The following is a 24,484-nucleotide window of genomic DNA, read 5'->3' on the forward strand; positions in this document are numbered from 1 at the left end:
ATAAGTTTTAATAAATATTAGGTCATATAATAGCTATTAACAAAGGAATACAACGTATTTGCAGGGAAAAACATGTAAAAAAAACCCTTTTTGTTTGCAGCCACACAGGATTTATTTCATCTTCGGTTCTTACAATGTTCCTAATAAATTAAGTATTAAAGGGGCTCCTGTTTTAAAGAGGTACCTTAACACAAAACGCTGTAGATAATAAAAAGGAGGTGTACAGCTCGTTTTTTTTCTCCACAATGCTGTCTTCCTCACTCTGTTTAGTTTCTCTGCTATCTTGGACTTTTTTTTCTTCCAGCCCATCATTCTCACTATTTATGTTTTTATTCTCTTCCACCTAGACCTTGGTTAGAGTTGTAGTCACATGTGTCACTATAGTGTTGTTTCTTTTGCTCATTTCTTGTAATATTTATTTAGTCAGCTGTGTGTAAGTTTCAATTGCCACTTTTTACTAGGCCTCGATAATGTTGTTCTTCAAGATGTATATGGCTAAATTAGCCACTTTTGTTTCTCTTGAACTGTTGATAATTATTAGTTTCTGGTGATGTGTTAAAGTGTATGCAGATATTTTTTTGTACTTTTAAAGAAAAATAAAGGTGTACTCCACGTCCCCAAAATACGTGGCTATCTTTAAGAATGTACTTAAGTTCTTTTGGGTCTTTGCACTTACTAACCCATTTTAATTTTATGAGAATTTTTCTTAGCTTGTCTGTTGATGTTCTTAGCCCACATAAAAGTATTAGGCAGTGAAATAAAAACAGTCTTCATCGCTAAAAATTTGAAACATTGTAAAGGTTTTACGTGACTTAGCACAAAAATTTGCTGATTTTCAAGTTTGTTTATCATCTTCTTTGTTTATCACAAGAAATGAGTCATCGTTCTTGGTTTCTCACTCATCGATTCTAATGCCTTGGTTACCCTTAAGAACCTTTCTTCCTTACGTCTATGAAGATTTTTTTCTTGAAATCGATGACTAGGCTCATTTTATATCGAATCTGAGCTTTTGCCTGCGTGATTGTTATTTTTATTTTCATTTTCCCTTCTTGATAGGTGGCTTAGTATGTATACTTTGTGTAAGTGATACCTGCTCGTCTTTCCTTTAAGTTTTATTTTATGGGTATATATACTGGTCATCACCTTTATCTCTCTCTCCTAATATGCTTACCACAGTAACTGCTTTTTCCGTAGTATTGTTTTCCTTCTGGTTTCTATCTCTCTTTCCTGCAGCTCTTGACATGTCTGTCTGTAGCAGCTTCTAGCTCTGATGTAATTTTCCATTTTCTTCGTTTCCCAATTTATTGATATTTGCTGATGTTGCATCACAGTTTACAATGATCAACTCCTTCGACATGATTTCCGCTTATTATCTTATTATTTCTTCATATTCTTTTTTTTGCGCATGTATGCTAGTTTGCCGTCCATCAGCCCCTGAGAAAATTTTTCTTTGTCTGTATTATTTGCCATTCGTCATTAAATTACTTCTTTCCTATTTAGTATACGCAACCTGGAGAATCCGGTCGGAGTGTATTCGTGACCTGGAGAATTCGGTCCATCATTTCAATTTAAATTGTATTCAGCCACCTGGATCTTGCCTCGAGAGCCACTTAATACCCCCTTTTTTTTTTTTTTATTCCAATAATGAAAGTAAGTAATAATACTTTTAAAGTTAATTCTTATACATCCCCCCATAGTTGTTTTTTTTTTTTTTTGCGTAAAACCCACTACTGCGTGCCGTTCAACCCGGACATTAATGGCGAAGCAGGTGGTGAAAGGAAAATTTTAACTCACAAAAATATTTTAAAGTAAACAACGATTAGTTGTGTACTGGTTGGTGTAAATTCCGATGGCCGGGCAACTAGCCTTTATTAAAAAAAAATCAAGTACCACTACGTTGTGTACCGGTTGGTGTAATTGCCGATGGCCAGGCAACTAGCCTTTATCCAATAAAGCTAAGTTGTGTGCTGGTTGGTGTAAATGCCGATGGCCAGGCAACTAGCCTTTATCAAGTAAAGCTTAGGTGTGTACTAGTTAGTGTAAATGCTGACGGCCAAGCAGCAAGCTCTTAGTAAGCCAATCTAATTTTTAAAACTATACGTCGTGCGTCGCTAGTAAAATACCGGCAATCAGATGACTATAGACTCCTTAAAAGAGAACCAAGTTACCATTCCCAAATAAATGGCCAGTTAACTGACTAACTAGCCAAGTAACTAGCTAACCCTTCTACAATCATCTACACTGTTCCTACTCCAGTGCTCCATCTTTAACCCTTGGTATCATGTCCCCAGGCTATTGAGCGAAAGCTTTGGCCTAAATACAAAATTTACTCCTACGCTGTCTTCGACGTAACAGAAAGTATATTTTTTGAAGGCTCTGGAGGGATAGATAGTATTACGGGTCACAGTAGTGATGACGTAGAGCACTTGTGCAACAGAGGAAGTTAAAAATTTCCAAAAAAAAAAAATTTTTTTCTGGTACATCTTTAAAAGGATTAGGACGAAGAAAATTTAATTAGTTGACCCTTTTTATTTCTGTTTGTATATATGAATGAGACTTCAAAGTTTTTCTTTTTTCTTCATTAAGTGATCCTTCAACTCATCGAAGCTGTTAAAAGATGGATCAAACAGGTGCCGTCAGAAACAGATAAGAAAAAAATAATACGATATATGAAGAAACAACAAAGGTGGACTCTTAACAAACGAAACAGAAAATTACTTGGAGCCTACCAAAAGAGAGGAGAATTTTGGGAACCATCCAATAGGAACCTGGATTTAGCAGTACCGCTTTGGCCAAAGGAAGAGAGTGTTGCGGTGAAATCAAGTAGTTGCAATAAGCGATCTTCTTGGCCCAAAATTATCAATCGCATATAAAGGCGATATATCCGCCAGCGTTAAGAAAGACGTCACACTATCCCAATGCTTACGATCCTGACTATCCAGAGATAGTCACAGCTGCTGATCGCGAAATAGAAGCGATATCACAGCAACAAACGCCTCTAGCTGATCGCCTGCAGCAGCTGATATACGATTCAGAACCCGCTCATAAACAACCAGAACGCCCAGTAACGCTGGGCAAATGGTATGTGAGTGTGAGTGCAAGTGTAAGTGCGAGTGAGAAATAAAAAAAAAGGGAAGGAAAAAAAACAACACAAAAAAAACTAAAGTGATTTGAGTATAATTTAAAAATAATTTTAACAAGAAGTGAGAAGTCCTCAAAAAAAAAAAAAAAAAAATACTTTAAAGTAATTACAGCAAATAAGCGCATTCTTTGTATTAAAAAAAAAAAAAAAAATGTAGATTAATTTTTTTTCTTCTAAATAATAACGAGCTTGACAAAATTACAAAAATTCAGCTTTGGTTTTTTTTTTTATTTGTGGTGCAGGCAGGCTACTAGATTAAACTCTGAAGTGATGTGACTCTAGTGCATTCATTTGCGCAGAGGCGTATCGAGTAAGCTAAGTCCCTGTACATTCAATTACACTGGCTGGCCGGCTCTACGCAATGCCTCCCTTAGGCGTTCAAATTGGAAGATTGTACGCTCCAAATAACACCTCACCTCTATAATACATTGCTGAATATTACATTGTTTTTTTTTTTTTTTTTTTTTTTTTTTTTTTTTAATTTTGTTTTAATGAAGAGTTGGAAGGCAGGAAAACACAGGAGGTGCTTTTTAGAGAAGGCAAGATTAATAAATGGGTCAGTTTTAAATCAAAAGACGGTCCAGAGCGCCACTTCAACTCAAACTGATCAAAATATATCAATTAATAAAAGCGAATACAAAATATTGCAGCCTCGTCACCACGGATCCATACCCGTAGCCGTAGTAGCACCATTGCCTAACCCGAATCTACCAGCGCCCGACTAAGTTGCTCAATTACGCGCGGTACAACACATGCCTATACATGTTCTGGATATTATTGAACTCAAATAGACGATTTCAATTAAAAATTATTAAAATAGTACGAATATTACTAATAATTTTAAAAGCATGACACATTCAGTAGCTTAGGCATACTAACTCTCGTAAGGATGAAGGGTAACCAAGCCCGCACCTGTACTGTACGTAAGATAGTACAGGAATAGAGACAGGCCTTGTAATAGAGCTAAAGAAAGAGAAAAAGGAAATAACTGTCAGTGACGCCCAAACGGAGATTCTAAAATATTATCTCAAGGTCAAGGACCGTTACGGCCAGACAATAAGTCAAGAGCTTTTAAAGGAAATTAGAGCGAGAAATAATACGAGAGCTCTGTCGTGATAATAGGCCTCTATACATACAAATATATTGACATTGACCAATTTTTGATCACATAATTATGCTCGAAATTGACGATTTCATCGAATTGGAAATCGAAATTGAGAAAGTAGAGCGAAAAACCCGCAAAAATTCATCGTTAATTCTTATGTACGCTGACAAACTTGTCGAATTCGAAGAAAAATTAGATATTTTAGACACTTTTCACAAAGGCTGCTGGGTTACTGTCGCCTCATTATGCGATCAAGTAAAAGCCCTGCAAAATTACATCAAAACCTTACACCGAGTCTTGGAAAAAAACCTAAGTGATAAAAAAGATACGGATTTTGACGAACTGAGTGATTTATTTGCACAACTGGATATAGAGTAAATAACACTAAGCGTCTGAATTATATTACGCGTAAACACGAGCCTTACAGTATTTGAGAAGGCCGCTTTTAATTTACACTATTTGGCAGCCATCAATTTAGCGAAAGCGTTCAACATAGTAGGGCACGAAGTAAGAGTATATTTATGTTACAAAAATAGATGTTGATCAGGAATTTTTAAAACCATTCTGTACAAAGGGTGCATTATAAAATATTACGAAATTGACGCAACCAGTGTTATTCCGGTCACTTTCTGCAATTTGCCCATGAATATCGAACATAACTTAAAAATTGCTGCATCAGTATTATGTGATAATAATTATGTTTGGTTTGACCTATATTCTAACTATTACATTTTTACTTAGGTCGTTTCAAACTTTGTAGCGAGTAAACTGGAAACTTTATATAGAAACCCCTTTTACTTTTTGAAAAAAAATTCATTGCAAAAATACGTGGGACTACTTTGGGATTGCCATACATTCACTGTCGATCAAACTCCCACATTTTGGGAAGCCGATATTCGTATGGAAAGGCTAAAAACATCTTGGAAGGAAAAATGAGGGCTAAAAATACATGACACTTAACGCACTCTCATTACCATGTATAGTAATGAGCAATGAACGCATTACACGGCAACAAGCTTTGCAAAGTAGAACACTCCAAGGCGAGCTCGATCAATTCGCACAATATCAGCCTTGTTACCCAAATTTAAATACCAGCGAAAGTGAATCATTAAATGTTTCAAATTTACTCGTTGACCAAGTTCAATTATCCAATTATTGGACATTGATAACAGTGAATTAGACAAAACAATACGTGAAGCGAATATTTTTCACTCTACCGCAAGAAAAGACAGCGAAGACACTTTAGATAATACTGCTATCAAAGTAAAACAAAAAAGCGTCTCACCCCCACCAATCAAGCCCCCTGTACCTAGACCTGTAAATCCTTTAGTAAAAAAATTATGGCAGCTCAAACTGTCACATTAAAGGACGCCTTAAAGTTGGTACCCGGATTCAACGGAGAGAATATACCATTGAGTGTATTTTCTTGAAGGGTGCGACGAAGCAAAAGAAATAGTAAGCACCGCAGACAAAGCTAATCTGACTAAGCTATTAAGAAGCAAACTAGTTGGAAAAGCACGTTCGGCTATACATGGAGTAGTCTTCGAAAATATCGACGCCCCTAAAAATCACGTAAAAACTATTTATGCGTCAGCAAAAACCATACACAAATTACAAAGAGCAATGGGCAATGAATTCCAAAGAGATACTGAGTCTGGGATAACCTTCGCTGATAGAATCAGAGATATACAAAAACGAATTTTAGAGGCTAAAAGGTTAAGGAACGGAGCTGCCCCACCTGCAGCATTTACTGCAGCTCTTCAGCAAAGTACTGTAGAGTGCTTTAGAAATGGACTCACACCCGAAATCGAGACTAAGCTAAGCATTATTGCCAACGAAGAAATAAATGACATACTAACAAGAGCTATTCGAGTGGAGAAAATACTTGGAGTACAAGCTTTACGCAATCAAGTAGTAAAACAGGAGCCGTGTATAGAAAAAAAACGATATACTCTTGATTGCAATCTATGCCAATCAAGAGAACATACTGTAAACGACTGTGTACTAAAAATCATCTACCAGCTGTGTAAAAAGAGAGGCCATACTACAGACAAGTGTAACTCAGTAAATCAAGATACCGCTAAAAAATGCAGAATTTGTCAACGAAAAAATCACGCTGAAGAACAATGTAGATTCAAACAATGAAATTGTCAAATATACAGAAAGGTAGGCCATACGGCAAGAGATTGTTTCAGAACCAACAATCAGAATACTCAAATTTTATCTCAATTATGTAATGCTTTAAATCATACTGCCAAAAAATGCACCATTATAGCTAGAACGTTATTATTTGCAATATTTGCAATAAGCAAGGGCATAACAGAGACAACTGCTATTTTGTTAAAATAGTTTGTCGAATGTGTGACACATCAATCCACGTAGCTGAAAATTGCACGCAACTTCAAATGCAAGCCAAAAATTTGCTGCATTGTCAACTGTGCAATAAAAATGGTCATACGGCCGCTACCTGTAAGGTGTGCGCGTATTGCAAAAACACAGGTCACACGATACAAGAATGTAGAAAGAAACAACATAATGAGCATAAAAGACAAGAAAATTAGGGAAACGATTCGGCCTCTCAGGTTATTAGCGCAACTTTAGGGATGCCGAACAACTCGACGCGCTCAGAAAATCTGAACCGCTTAGTCGACGAGTTAATACCCTTGGTATGATGTATAAAAATTAATACATACCTTTCGTAAATTTTCACTTAGGTGAAAATCCGGTAAGCCTTATGATAGATTCTGGATCTCATGAAAATCTAATCAAAGTTGGAAGTTATCCTCATGGGATTGACATAAACTATAGCAACGCAGTAGAACTTCATGGAATAATAAATGAAACTATTTCCTCCATTAAATAATTATCTTGAAATTATTTGGGATGGAGATATCTTTTTATGCAGTTGAACAGTCATTTGCAATACCGCATGATGGAATTTTGGGGATAAAATTCTTACAAGAAACGAAGTGTGAACTGAATTTTGAGCACAAATTCTTGAATCTCCCAGGACGAGTTATAGATTTTAATCAAAATTTTAGGTGTAATCCAACCCCTACATGTCACTTGAACATTAATGAGACTCGTGGAGAATTCTTTTACTTTAACATATATAGACCAAAAAACAACTATTAGTAGACACTGGATCGGAAATCAGCAAAATAAAAAAATGACTAGTTTCAAAAGATTGCAAAATAGACAAAAGTAACACAAGACTTATAATGGGAATCGGGCGAATTCACAAGGGAACTCTCGGCTGGACTACTATTAATCTAGGAGGTATTTATGTAGACTTTCAAGTAATCAATGACGACTCTAACCTACCATTCGAAGGGATTCTCGGCTCAGATTTCCTCACTAAATTTAAGACTAGCCTCAATTTTTCAAATAAAATAATGGTAATAAATGAAAATTAAGTTCCCCTTTCAGTAAGAGACACACATGTAGAATTAAAAAGCCAACAAGAATCCGAACTTAGATATAGCAATTCGAACTAGTCAACGAGTGATAAAATTGATGCGTGCAAATCACAAGCAGAATCGCTCTTAGAATTAGAAGACGATGATATTAAAGACCTTTTCAGTAACGGAGCTATAATCAACAAATTTTCTAGCCTTGGTTAAAGGGAAACGTACATAAACTCAATAGATGAAACTTTGAATGAACTCGATATACCAATTAAACCAGTAAATGTGTATTTTATACAAGAAGATAACAGCAAACCTGCACACACTATCTTTGGGTCAAGAACAGCTCAACTAAAAAAAATAGTAGATTTAAGTAACCTAAGTGAACTAGAAAGGACACAATCTTAAAGATTGCTTGAGCCACACAATGAAAGATTTTACTTAGAAGGAGACGAGCTCATGGCCACTAACATAGCTTTACATCGCATATTAACAATAGACGACCTTCCTGTAGCTACTGAGAAATACCGGCTTTCCCACGCCTTAAGGAATGAAGTCGAGCGTCAAGTACAGGAACTGCTTGAAAATGGTATTATACAACGGTCGCGATCCCGCTATGACACAGCTCTTTGGATCGTTCCAAAGAAAAGTCCTGATGGGAAGCTAAATGGCGTGTAGTTTTCGATTTCAGGCCCTTAAATAAGAAAACAATACCAATGAGTTTTCCACTCCCCAACATAACATATATTAGATCGAGTAGGACACTCTAAATATTACACAGTCATAGATTGCAAGTCAGGCTTCCATCAAATTTTAGTACACCCCGACGGCGTACATAAAAAAGCGTTTTCTACCCCAAAAGGACATTATGAATTTGTCAGAATGTCTTTTGGCTTAAGAAATACCGCTGTCGAATATCAGTTGGCTATGTCACGAACTCTCGACGGATTAATAGGCAAGGGAACTTTTGTGTATATGGACGACATTGTCATTTACGCAAAAACACTCGATGAACATAAGCGACTTTTCGTTTTTGTAATGGAAAGATTGAAAAAGGCAAGTTGGAAACTAGAGCCTAGTAAATACAAACTGATGCAATGAGAGGTAACTTATTTAGGGCATATAATAACCAAAAAAGGGCTTAGTCCTGATCCGAAAAAAATTAAAGCAGTAAAGTTACACCCTTGTCCTAAAAACATGAAAAATGTTAGGCAATTTGTAGAATTCGCAGGATATTACCAGCGTTTCATTTAGGATTTTGCTAAAAAGGCCAAGCCCTTAAGCAAATTGATCCAGGGCAATGAAAATTTTCATTGAACAAATGATCAAGAAACGGGCTATCAAGAGCTAAAGGAAGCATTGTATATAGCACCGCTTTTACAATTTCCTGAAATGAGTCAGCCGTTTATTATAACAACAGATGCCTCAAGCTATGTTATAGGGGGTATTCTGTCACAAGGGAAAATCGGAAATGACTTACCCATCGCGTATACTTCTCGCATATTGAGAGGATCCAAGCTTAGATATGACACGTATGAGAAGGAAGCACTAGCGATTTTTCACTCTGTGCAAACTTTTTGCCCATACATATACTGCCGAAGGTTAATCAAAGTCATGGATCACCAACCACTTATATGGTTTTAAACTGCAGACCTTAATACATGAATACAGAAATAGCGATTTAAATTATCTGAACATGATTACAAAATAATTTACCACCCAGGTAGACTGAATTTGCCTGCATACGCATTATCACTTAATCCGATAGTATCAGAACAGGTAAATGTGTTAACTAGAAGACAAAAGGTTCTACAAAATCTCGAAGAAAAATCATTAGAAGAAAGCAAAGGTACCCAAGACGCAGAACCTAAGCCACACGCTATGAAACAGCAAAATCACCTCAAATAAGGATTGACTAGGGTCACACCAAAACTACCAGATGATATTAAACAAAAAATTCACAAGTAAAAATCAAGAAAAAGAAGACCGAATAAGGAAAACAAAAAACAGTGATGAAAATAAAGAAAAAATTACTGATCAACAACGCTTAGAGCAAGAAAAGGTTAAGAAAAAATTAAGGAATCCCATAGATCCGGAATCATTCGACGATAATATCGATCAAGAAAGTGAAGCTAAAGATCTTAATCTTAACAATGATAAGCCACTACCTAGGAAGGAATCTATTACCACTGGTGACGAAATCAGCAACACTCAACATGGTGTTAGCAATGTCGTCGAAACAAAAGACTTATTAGAGCATAGATTAGATAGCGTAATATATTTTGTCGACACGACAGGCGCCCCGCTAGACGAAGGTGCGCGTAGATTATTTAAAGCTAATAAAATACCAGCTAACCAATAATTAAAACTAGGAAGCATTTAAATTAAGAAATTAACGAATAAAAAATATCAATCAGCCCTCTGCATTACAGATAGAGAGCAAGTATCGCAAATTATAATAAAAATCCAGATGCAAGATTATTTCGAAAAATTACGACTTGTTTTAAAAGAGAAAAATTTAACTATTATAAGCATATCTAAAATTATAAACATACGTAATTTAGATTGGGCAGAAAATATAGTATGCTCAAAGGTACATTCAATAATAGTAATATCAAGATCACAGTATGTAAAAATTTCACAGTATGTAAAAAGATAGAGATAAAATTTTTACGAGCTCCATAAATCACCCGTTGGAGGACACAGAGGTGTCTCCAAAACTTTCGGCCGCATATACCAAGAGTACTACTGGGAAGGACTAAAGGATGATATACAACGACGTATTCAGCAATATCTAGAATGCCAATTAAAAAAATTAGTAAGACTAAGAACTTAGCAGCCAATGCTAATAACAGACACGCCTGGTACCGTATTTAAAAGGGTTGCACTCGATATTGTCGGACGCCTACCTAACACTAGAGAAGGATATAAGTATATTTTAACGATGCAAGATCAGCTGTTGAAATTTTGCATTGCTGTACCATTAAAAGATGCAACATCTTTTATGATAGCCGACGCATTTATACGACGTTTCATCTGTATTTTTAGAGCACCTAAGGTGATTTTGACAGATCAAGGGAGAAATTTTTTAAGTAACCTAATGAAAACTGTTGGAAAACGCTTTAAAATTAGGGAGGTAGAAACAACAGCTTTCCACCCTCAATCAAACGGATCACTAGAGAGATCGCACCATGAATTGGGCGAATATCTCAAGTAATACGCTGATAGCGAAAATAAATATAATGAATGGATAGAGCTGGCTATCCTTAACTATAATACCTGCATAAAAAAAGCATCAAACATACACCATACAAATTTGTGTTTGGAAAACTTGTAAAGTTACCATCATCTGCACCATTAACGAACAAAGATAATTTGCCTACGCATTAAGATTATATTATTAATTTAGTATCTAAGCTCAATAATATTAAAAAATTAGCATATTATAAGTTAGTTAAAACAAAAATTAAGTCTAAGGAATATTATGATAAAAATGTAAACGAAAAATTCTTTAGGGTAGGCGAATACGTCTACCTATTAAAAGGGATTGAAAAGGGTAAATTTAGAGATTATTTTACTGGACCTCATAAAATTCCAGAAATATTAAATAAATAAAATGTTAAAAAACAAGTAGGAAATGAACATAAAATAGTTCATGCAAATAGGCTAAGAGTATCTAAGATGCTTACTCCCAACAAAAAGAAAATTAATACGGACTCTAGCGAGTCAAGCGATGAATAAATCACCGAGTAAGGGCTAGTTTTGTACATACAAGTATTACCCACCCTCCCACTAATACCCTTCTTTTTTTTACTCTTTTCTTACTTATTCAATACCATATGATTTCAGACCTTTAAAATGATGATCCTTGGCTTATCACTCCTGACAACATTCCATATAGCTTACGCCATAGTGGGATTTGATTGCGGAGCTCAAAGCGTGAACGTAAGAACCCTGCAGCTACTAGAAGTCGAGCCTTGCGATATTCCTTTCGACACCATTAATATAACAAACACAATGGATGAATTATCAAAAGATACTGATGTACTATATGATACTTTATAAAATAATATTATTAAAATAAACGAGAAAATCTGAAACATTACAAATAATACAAACCATACTAGCCCTAAAATTCATTTTAATAAAGATGTACGTCGAGCACTTGTATGTCAAAATGTTAATACTTTTAAAATACTTTTAAGAATCTTGGCTGAGTTCAATAAAGAAGATAAAAAGCAAGAAATTTTTGAAACACCGGTAAAATTTAGCAACCAATATTATTCAGGAAGATTCTGTATTTGAAAAATCACGCTCATCAGCCCAACAATCTCATACACCTCAATGTAATGGAAAACCACGAACGCAAACCCAACGCACCGACACACACGTACGCAATCAATAAACTTATACACCTAATAATTATATAATCTTAAAGAAAAAATAAAAATGCAATGATAATCAATATGTTAGAAATACTCATGTAAACAAAAAGGTTTCAACCAACGATATTAACGTTATACAACAACAACAACAATAAAACGACGAAATGTTAAAACGTTTATTATCGAATGATAAAAGTTCGGAAAACGAATCGGAGTTGTACCTAGATGCTGGTGACGAGCTACATTTTTAATAAGTACAACTCTAATATTAGCTTACCCTCATCACGTCGAAAATCAAGAAATAATGACAACTTTCCAAAAATTAAAAAAATTGCATGTATTAAATCTACGTTTGGAAAATACTTACAAAATGAAAATTAAAACAATAAATAGGCTTGGTGTGGTTAAGGAAAATAATACCCTAGTAATACAGTAAATTCTTGAAGATCCAACAAAAGACTTATTGTTCGATATTGACCTGAGAATGGATGTGTACACTGATACTAAATGCCCAGAAGTTGAATTAAAAATTTAGGAAGTCAAGGTCTAAGTGCTAGAAAATTAAACAAGCGCTTATTGAATGATTAGGAAACTCTTTCTGGGATAGAAGAACTATTTCTGCGTTGCAGGGATGTCAATTATATCTCTAGTTTAGATTTTCAAAACCATTATTGAAAAATTCCTTTGCATAAGGACCGTAAAAAATTTACTGCCTTCAAATGTGATGATTATGTATATGAATCTAACGTCATAGCATTTGGGGTAAAGACCAGCGGTGCCGCTTGAATTTGCGGATTATACGAAATATTATAATACCTGGAGGATTTTATTATTAGTTTCGTAGATAATATAGCTGTCATTCTCTTAACATTTGATAAGCATATTGATTACTTAGAAAGATTATTTAAAAGAATTAAAAATCACAATTTACGATTAAATTTCGAAAAATCCAATTTTGCACAAAAAGAAGTAAAGTTTCTTGGACACATTTTATCATCAAAAGGAATTAATCCTGATCCTGATAAAGTAACAACAATAAAAAAATTTTTACCACCAAAAAATATAAAACAATTACGAGCACTTCTTGGATTTATCAGTTTTTATTTAAAATTTGTAAAAAATTACTCAAGTGAAACGAAACCACTACTGGATTAAGTAAAAAAAAAAAAAAAAAAATTTCAATAGGACGAAACACATCAAAGCGCATTTGAAGAAATAAAAAATATCTTTGATGAGAATATCTTGGAATTCGCAAATCCCACTAAACTACATATTTTACACTCGGATGCAAATGATACGGCAATTGTTGCCGTTTTATCACAAAACAATGACAAAGAACAAGAACAAATTGTTACTTTTGTCAGTCGAACATTACATGGCAGTGAACTCAATTATTCCACCACTGAAAAAAAAAATGCTTGCCACCATGTGAGTAATTAAAAACTACTTACATATTTGTTAGGGACACGAAAAATATACTTAAAAACCGATCATCAATCTCTTTTTTTTACAAAATTGTAAATTCGAAAATTCAAGGTTGCAACGATGGAACTTTGCGTTACAAAATTATAAAATTATACCTACGCATATTTCGGGTGAAATTAATAATGTAGCAGATTTTTTAAGTAGGCAAGACGAAATAATAAATATACAAAAGGAAGAAATTATTATACCACCATTTAAGTCTACTACACCATCTAAGTAGTTAAAACGTATAATGGCTATCTTTAAAACATTTCAGAACAATGACGAAAGGTATGATCCAATTTATGAATGACCTCAGCATATTCATATGCCCCTAATAACTTAATACAAAATAAAAAATAAATAAATTAAAAAAAAATTTTTAAATACTTTAAAGTTGATACTTCTGGTACCCGAATTTACGAAAAGAATGTGCCAAAATCATAAAAACATGTGATTTATGCCAGAGACCTAAATGTCCAACACAAAAATACGATAATTTTTTATAACCAATGAAACTCTCAGCTCCTCACGAAATTTTATCTATCAATTTCTATAGTCCCTTGCCATCATTACCAGGAAGCTTAAAGTACCTATTCACTACTATTGGTTTATTTTAAAAATTCATAGTCTTTTATCCCTTAAAAAAGGCAACCACGGCTACCATAATAAATAAGATTTTTAACAACTATATACCGAAATATGGATCCCCACAAAAAATTATAAGTGATCACGGCACTCAATTCACAACAAATAAATGGATTAAGACATTAAAAGAAAATAGAATTATATCAATATTCTCATCTATCAGACATCACAAATTAAACTCGATAGAACGAGTACATAGAGAAATCGGAAGATCCATGAGAGCATTTTGCTCAAATAAACATGGAGCATGGGGACGATGTATAAATTATATCCAGGAAATAATTAACTCCACACACCATCATACCACTGAAATGACCCCAATGGGATTGCATTGTAATATTTAACCTAAACGATATTGGGAGAAGTGGGTCACGACATGTAAACAAAAAAAATCGCATATAGAAACAACATTATAAGTACACTTATAAGAATGCATAAAAAATTGAATAAGCGCGCCAAAAAATATAATGCTAACAAGAAACATTTTTCATTTAACATTAATGATAACGTCATATCCAAATTTGTTCATTTGTATGAAGGCCCATATATAATTGACGAAAAAACTTAATTAGATACATACGTTTTAAGAAATTTAAAGAATAATGAAATTAAAGAAAAATTTTGTCTGAACAATTTAAAACCGTGTAAAAGAAAAAAAAACTTTTTGAGCATATTACCACAAGTGTATGTCGAATCATAATTTTTCTTCGTTAAGCGATAATTTTCTTATAAGAACGAACCATCTACGTAATAATAAGGAACGGTCATGTATACGTATAAATTTAAGTTACATTGCCAGTAACAGACGTCATTATTGTTAGTATTATGTAACTTGTACAAAGACTATATAAGAACTAATAATACTATAATCCCAAATGGTATAACACAACGCATCTAAATACACAGGATACTGAACCAGATACATATGTGGTCCCACAGGACTATTGTTAATTTATAACAAATAAAGTGATGATGATTTTAATAATCCATTTAGTATGGGGTGAGTGATCGAGTTGACAACAGGATTTCTATTGCAACGCAAACACCCACTGTTACAGTACATGAAGTAGGTACATACGTTAATACGCACCTGATTGAAGAGGGTACACTTAGTTATAGTTAAATACATATAGTATATGGGCATCAAGATCTCAACACTCTCTACACAATTACGCCCAAAAGTAATAACAGTATAAAGTATATCAACGAAGCGCTATGAGGTAAATACTCTCAAACGCCCAAGAAATGAGCAACGGATCGTGCCACTCAAACGTCTGAATTTCATAAAGAAACACTCAACAAGCCACGTTGATGACAAAAAAAGCATCAAAAAAGGACAATCAATGAAGTAAAAGAATTAAAAAAGCCCAAATACAATTGAAACTTTAACAAATATGTCAAACATGCAAGATGCAATACTCGAGGCTACACCACTCATAGGATCAGCCCGATGTACTTCTTTACCGTTGCAATGCACCATTAAATGGCAACGACTAAGTACACCTAAAGTAGAAAAATTTGACGAAGAAGCTGCAAATCATGAAAAATTGCAAAGTGCCTTAATACATGATGTGTGGCTCCATCAGGAGGATGACTTCGATAGAAGCAACCCAACTCTTCAGGAAATTTATGGGGAGTTGAAAGCTCAAGGGGACTCTATGACGCAGCATGATGATTATGCCAAGCTCAGCTACTTCACTGGTAAATGGATTGAGTAATATCCACTAACATTAAATATCTATATTTTTATGTATTCTTTTTAGTGTCTGGTTCGGGTTCTTAGTAGAAAAATTGTGTGTATTGTACCAATAGACTACATTTTTCAAGGGGGATAGTATAACGAAAAATTCTAGTCTCTAAAATGCTTAACTCTGCTTTGAAAAAAATGCCGTCCCATCTGGCATCACTGCTTTCCAGGCATTAAGAAAATTTTTCTGATCCAGCTCTACCATCTCCAAAGGTAAAATTTTTGACTTGTCAAAAACTCTACGGAATTTCAAAAATAACATTTTTCAATTTACTAAAACAATTCAGCTTTAAAAATAAAAAGTATGTGCACATACATCTACGTATATCATATAGTAAATTAGAGGGATTGTTCCAAACATGAGTTTTACTGCTTTTTTTAGGTCAATAAAATTTTCTTTAAGTACTTAAATATCTCACTTATAGCTCTAGCTTATTATATTGACTGTAGTTGAAATTTTTTAGAGTTACAATTAAAACTATTAAATATTCAATAATTTTAGTATCAAAACCTTTGAATCTTTATTTGTCAAATGTGACACATATTGGTATTAGCTTCATTATAATGTTTATATCGTAAATCAACAATAAGAGTATGTATAGTAGAATCAAAAGTATTAAAATATATTGAACACAAAAAAAGTTTATTTATTTCTAATTATGAAAGTATTTTTATAATAAATATGAAATATGCAGATAAATACAATGCAGTTATTTTAGCACATTGTTTATTAAAAAAATAAGTCAGTAATTTAACATAACATTTTTTTAGACGTGTTAACTTTTTATTGTTGAACTGTTTTGAAATTTATGAGGATACAGATTTATTAAAAATTAACAGAAAAATAGAATATCATACATTTTTTCGAAATAATAAATATTCAACGATAATAAATGATAAGCGAAAAAATTAACAAAAAATATTTATCTCGAGGAGTATATTATTTGTCAATTATTGTTGAAATATTAAACCTATGCTTATTAATATCTCGTGTCCAATAAGATTCATAGTTATAGTAGTTGCAATAAGAAACATATTTATAATAATAATAATAATGATAACAATAATAATAACAATAAAAATAATAATAATAATAAAAATAATAAAAATGATAATAGTTGTAATAATACGTCAAGAATAACTTAATAAGGAATGAGTTTAAAATTATTATAATCGTTACGACAGTTATTATTATCATTATGATCCTAATAATTATTATCTACCTCATTATTATTATCATCCTCATCATAATAATCATCATCATTGTTTTAGTCTTAATCACTATTATCATTATCATTGTTATTCCTATTACATATTACTACCATTATTGAAAAGATTATTATTACTATTCTTATTGTTATGTAATCAACAAATTTATCACCAATATCATGTAGCCCCATCACTTTTCCCATAAATTTGTTTATCAAAATATAATTTAATAACATTATAAGTTGGTAAAAAAAAATGTAATTCAACGTGTCGAAAATGTAAAGAAAACAATATTTGTAAGTTATTAATAAGATGTTGATTGACATAATTCATTTTGCTTTAAGCGCTTCGTTCAAAGTTATTTAAAAATGCTTGTATAGTTCAAAACTCTGAGGGTGGATAAGTGCGGGGGAGTTTGAGACTAAATTTGGTCTTGCAACTATTTTATATCAGAATTTGCGCACCAAAACCCTGTCAACGAATTGTAATTTTTCACATAACCACCGCTCGGCCAGCAGGATACAAAAGGTTTTGAATTAAAAAAAATTTTTTCAATTAAATAAACCAAATTACGTAAATAATGAAAAAGGTGTAATAAAAACCCCTCACAATAAACTCAAAACTAGAGAAGGAGAAAAAAAAGCATTAAGTATTGCAAAAACAAGAATTACCGACGATATGTGTTCAAAAATATTTGAAAACAATAAGGACTCAATAAATAATGTTATTTTTATCTTCCACAATAAATCTGCTTTTTTTAAAAACAATAAAAATTTAAAAACATTGGAGGGGGTGTTCACATTGTATTAAAGCACAAATCAAGCAACTTACAAAAGTGTTGACACATCAGATATTAATATTAATATAAATTTTTTTGTAGAAATGCTAAACAATTTTTTTAAATAGTAACTATTTTATAAATAAAATATAAAAATTAAAAATAAAGTCATGTTAATAAAAAAACTTAAGAATATCACGTTGCTTGTTGATGTACACGTTTGTAAATAGCTAAATTATATAAGTATAATATAGAAGGTGATAGAATGATATTGTTGCGCTGCATTTACTTGCCATTAATTGTTTCTTATTTTTATTTTTTTTACGTAAATAATACATTTTTTATTTTACTAAGCTATGTTTTTGTGACTCATAATCATCGTTTATTAGTATTTGTCGTCACACACTTCGCTCATTAGAATTTAAAAATTTGAACAGGATTTTTAAACATTTATATACTTAAAATTAATATTTTTTCCAGGATGTCATATCATTATAAATATGTAATTAAATTATTACTTTGAATCACTATAGTGAAACAATTAATATGGCAAGCTCGACCTGATTATTTAAAACTATAAATTGTGTTAAATGATGAATAATATCATTTAATTTTGCCTTCAGTTTAAAACCGAAAATTGTGGACTACAGTCTCATGCTTCTTTACAGGCTGCAGGACAGCAGATAGTCTAACTATTTATTTGTTTAAAAGAAAAAAAAAAAAAAAGGAAAGTGTTATTATTTGTAAAGTATATACGTGTTAAGGTATCTTTTCTGTTTTTAGGCTAGACCCTATGTGTTCCTTCAGCACCGCTTCTTTTTGTAATCACCTTAATTTTATTAGGTTTTAATTGATAAATCATTTCTCTACTTCATGTAAATTTATTTTCTTTATTTAATTCACGATGATTAACTATAGATTTATTAAATCATCCTAACAATGTAGATCAGAATTTTGAAGCTTATTAATAAGATTCCGGAATTAAGCTAATATTAAGGGACCACACTCGATGAGCACTGGCAGGCTACTAACTAAAACACCGCGTAAAGAAATGCACCTTGCACAAAGTTTTAGTTGAAACTTTTTTGTCTTACTGGCTATAGGGCCAGTACTTGCTGACTTCATGAATTTAGGCTTAGCGGCTCGCTTCGGCTGTCACTTGACACTTCCGAGAGCCACGAAGTACACAGTCAACTTTATTAGGTGATGACTTTTGTTAAGTACGACTTTTTTAAGAGTCTTAAAATGTTATCGTGGAGAGAATAAATATAATATAAAATAGAATAAGAATAGAAAATTTATTTATTTACGCAAGTCATCACTTAACAGCTTCCCCTTCTTAAAACTATTACCGTCCTCGGTGAATATATAGTGCCAATCGAATTTTATTAGATTGCTATCTTTCTGGTATGACAGATTATTTTTTTTTTTTTTCAACTTTGTGCTTTGCGCCAACGATTGTGAACTTTTAAATCGCTTTTATATAATAAATTTCCACAAGATGAATATGTACTTTTTTTGCAGTTTTTTTGACAGTCTTTGTGGGAATTTCTCGCCCCATACATTTCAAGTCCTTCGAAGGCTCTTTTTGTTGATTCTTCGTTACAGTATGTAGCGAAGCTTAGGTACAGTTGTATTCCATCAACGCGCACAATTTCTTATGGATGGTAGTTCCAATGGCTTAGGGGGCCAAAACTCATTAGCAACTGGGTGTACTCATCTGGTTTCATAATGGCCGGCACCTTAGATACTACTTTCCACTGTAGTGGGTCACGGTCTTTAGGAATATTGTCTTCATCGGCTGTGTTTCTTTCCTTGGTACTTTTATTTCTTACTTCTTTTGGCTGCTGGGTTATACAATATACTATTGTGCAGCACATGTCTTCCACTAACTGAGCCATTCCATATATTATATGAACCGGAATCACATCTTCCTGTGTCTGTTACTTAGTGGAAAAATGAATATCCTTTATAGGATACTTGTGTTGCAAGAAATCATAGAGGTAGTAAGCATTGTAGGGTTTTTCCATAAGGACGCTTATTTTAGTCTCGGTGTGACTCAGTCTCACGAATTGTAACGTTGGAGTATTTATTTTTTCACTATCTTTTGTAGGAGTTTCCATTATTGCAGGAAGTCATATATTCCTCCTGGGTATTGTGATTCTGACATCCATTGGCATTTGTACTTTCTGGGCTACTGATTTGTTCGCTTCTTCTATTTTGAAGCTTGCCGCTGTATTCAGTGTTGCTGCTACAACCACTACATCACATATTTGCCAGTATTCAGCGTTGGTGAATCCATGGTGGTCCATTCAGTATACATGGTGTACGGTGTGACGCACGGCTGTTTCTTTAAAAAAAGCACCGGACCACAACTATTGAGGAATTTATTCATTTGATCTTTATCGACCAAATCTTTAATCATTATATCCAGCCAACGCTCATCCTCCAATATGTTGTGAATTTTGATCGATTTCTTATTCATCAGAGACTCGGGTGCCGTTGACGTTGCCTGACTCCTCACATTATGCGACAAATGAGATAGTGAATCTAGTAGCTCCTGTAGCGTTAGGGCTGCATTTAAACTGTCAGCCGCCATGTCTTCAGTGGTGAATAAAACACCACCTTATAGCTCGAGTAACCCATAGCACAGGGTTCCCATCTTACGGACCGCACAATCCCAAAGTCTTGTAGGATCTCTTTCAGCATGTGCCATCTATAATCCCCCTGCAGCAGTATGCTAAGTTGGGTTCCATCGACCATTGCTTCTACGATCTTAGGGTTTGACTGTCCATTGTCTATGTTATTCTGCAAGCGTAAATATAGTGGGTATTATGAGGATTATTGATTGATACTGTATATCTATGAATGCTGTTATAGTGTATTTCGTGCTGTTATTAGTTGTAAGGATTCGTAGGTTATAATTGAAATGCAAATATGAAAGTAGAATTCGGTTTATGAAACTATTGGATAATGGTTAGGGAATACATGGATGCACTGAAAGAAATTTGGGTGTAGGATATCTCTAAGCTTGGAACTGCCTGAGCTCGATAAATTTCTTATTGCTAAAATATCAAAATACGACGAACATCAATCCAAACTTGGTAATAAAATGTGTAAGAAATTTTTGAAGTATCTCGTTACCAAATTGGAAGACTCGCCGTACGTGTTTCGTAGCGTCCAATGTTAACGATACGTTAAACGCAGAGAACATGACGCTGGAAGCGTCACACCTCGGAGTTGGTGAGCTGAGCTTCCCAACTTGGGAGAGAAAAACTCGACATTAGTTTAGGTCGCTCGATCCTATGATCGAGCCAAAATACTTTGGCATTGAATATAAAAAGTATACATGGAGACTAAAATATTCATAAAAGAGAGGAGACTTATTTACATGTATTTATATTTGTACAAACAAATTTTAAGGCTTATTCTCAATACACAATCCAAAAAAACTCTTAAAAATAAAAAATAAAATAATATTAATAATAAAATGGATAAAAAATGGGTTGTACTCTTAGAAAAATGAAATTACTCAATAAACAAAACTAAATAATATCTTTATGAAAAACTTTAGTTTTTTCTTCTTTACAAATATTGTTTATCACAACAAACAGTAAATGTTGTACTTAGTTGATATATACAATTCTTCCCCCTTTTTTATTAACGAACATGGCCCTATTTCGTGTATAGCTTCAGCGAAAACTTCACGAGTCCTATTTATATCTATGTCAACTTTACAAGCGTCATATTTTAAATTAAAGTAGATATTTTTAACTTCACAAACTGAAAAGGATGTCGTACGTAAATTACGGTAAATTTTTACAATATGATTGGAAAAAGGACCATCATCTTCTATATTTGTAACAATAATATCACCGAGAGTACAATTCTTTCCGAAAATTTTAATGGATAAATACATTTTACCATTTAATACGGTTGTCAAACTATGTTGTGTATCTAATAACAAATTATCATCCGGAAAAATATACCTACATAGAGTATTATATGGGTGTACGTAACAATGTAACATCAAAAAACCTGAATGTATAAGGATGCATAAATGTTTTTTTTTCTATATTATAGTGCTTTACGTCCGGCTCCTATAAAGGGCACTACTGAGGGCACTTAGCACTTAGGAGAAGGAAGGAAAGAGAGATGAGTGGTCTCCTATTACTGGGAGGGGGTAAGGAGAAATTAGGCAACTATGCTGCGAGAAGGTCACCTAAACCCTCCTCGAGGAGCATTACGTGGTGAAAGAACACATGTTAAAATTCACAGAGGTACTTGCCCGAAAAAATGGACTGTATAATCGTGGTGAGCGACTTTGAAAACTCCCCGAGATATGATTTTGGATGCCAAATTATGGATTTTTTAATGATTGACTGCAACTTGGGGTGATTTTAAAGGAATTGAACACTGGTACGATTCAATCAGTTCCTGACATTTTTCAGTTAGTCTGGCTTTTTCACTTTAGAAAATCAGTATTTAAAATCTTCAGTAGGGTGTAAAACAGTGTCACAAGCCCTTAAATGCTTGCACATAATTTTTTCCTTATTTCTGAGTGTGTAGAATGAGAAAAAAATTGGTTCAAGTGTGTGCCTCGAAAATTTTTTTTTTTTTTTTTTGGTACGTGTAAATCCAAGTTAAAAATGGATTTCCTCATATACACGCACAGTTCGGAAAAGCGTTTACCAAAAATACATTGTGATTTAAATAACAACTTATAATAATTTGCCTTGAGAAATGCGATAAAATGAACCTTGTTATAACGTGTATTCAAATAAAAGATCTAGTTTCATAAATTTCATTTCATAACATTGCTTTTGAAAAATCACAGTGAGTTTGTAAAATATGTTAATTAAATGATTACTGTTATGAAGATTATGTTATTTATAAATTTTTTTCTAATATGCTAACACAAAATTATCATGATTATTGTTCAATTATTATTTGCACTAAATATATGCCCAGTATACATACATTATTCCTCTCGCCCAACAATGTATTTCAATCGGTTTACCTACATACTTTTTATATTCAATGCCAAAGTATTATGGCTCGATAACGAGACCGAGAGACTTCAACTAATGCTGAGCTCTTCTCACCCAAGTTAGGAAGCTCAGCTCACTAACTCTGAGGTGTGACGCTTTTAGCGTCCTGTTCTCTGCGTACAACGTTTCGTCGACATCGGGCGCTACCAAACACATACGGCGAGTCTTCCAATTTGGTAACAAAACATCTCAAAATTCTCCGACCTAGTATATTCCAAATTTCGTAGTGTTAATATTCAATGTTATTGAGGTCTCTCGATATAGAAAAAGTTGGTGATATCCTATACCCAAATTGCTTTCAGTATAGATACAATCATTACTGGTCATGCTATGCTGAAACATTTGCGGATTCACAATACAATGGAATAAGTTATTTTAATACATGCTACAGCTTAATACAAAAAAAAAATTTCATTATTGAGTAACATGCAACTGTGATAAAATACAACATGCGTTTGAATCTTAAAGCCTCAAATTTTTTTTTTTTTTTTTTCAATAATTTATTTTTTCTGATGTCTGTGTCTACAAATATAATTTGAGTACGTGGGGTCATAATTAAATAAATATAAATTCGATCATTACTTTTATGACGCTTAAAATTAAAATCTTAGAACTAAATAATGTATTACTCAATATTTATAGTGAATTGTTGAATGGTGGGGTTCAGTTATTGGGTTTATTTTCTGCAACTTTTAACTTTTTCTTATAAATTGATGATTTTAGCAAAGCTTGACTTTGTTTCTGAAGTTTGTATACATCTTTGTCTTTTGCATGTAATGATATGTCTTTGATATGTCATTAACTCAACTTGTTGTTGACATAAAGAGTGAGTCAACTTCTTGTCCAATTTGTTTTTTGCACTCCTTTTAATTGGTTTAGCGTATTTCGTGCGATACTTGGGTTTATCATTCTGCAACACTGGAATAGTGGTTTCACGATCCATGTTTTTTATATACCCTTGCGATAATCTTCCTTGCTGATAACTAATGGCATAACAACATTCTAGGGTACCAAATTAAGACAAATGGTGAAAGAAATCTCTTTCCCTTTTCGTTTCTATTATACCCCACGGTAGAAGACACATAAGTTTTTTCGGACCAACGTTTGGTACATCATTGTCACTTTTTGACGGTGTTGGTACAGAAATCTTTTCTGCTTGACAAATAGTGGATCTCATCTTAAAAGGAGAAAGTGTCTGAATATATTCTACTATATTTAGTGTTTTAGTAAAGTTCAGTCTCAGTATCAGTTCTTTTAGTAAATTAATCAATATTGCATTTGGTGGTTGTAGTTTGATGTTTATAACTATGTAAATCCAGAAGTATGTGCATTTCCTTGATGTTTTCTTTATTTTCTAATTGTTCAATAACTTTACGTAAAAGAGAACTTACGTTAACTCTGATCTTTATTGTTATGTCATAGTCTGGTTTTATCATGCAGCCAGGAAGAAAAGTAGTATCAACTTACTGTTGATTTATGAGTCCATTTCTAACTTTTAGGGTATATGGCGTGAGAGTATCCAACTCCGTGTTTTCATTATAGGTCTAG

The sequence above is a fragment of the Copidosoma floridanum genome, unplaced genomic scaffold, assembly GCF_036245765.1.
Source record: "Copidosoma floridanum isolate Cflo_tuat_1 unplaced genomic scaffold, Cflo_Japanese_pri ptg000034l, whole genome shotgun sequence".
NCBI lineage: Eukaryota > Metazoa > Arthropoda > Insecta > Hymenoptera > Encyrtidae > Copidosoma > Copidosoma floridanum.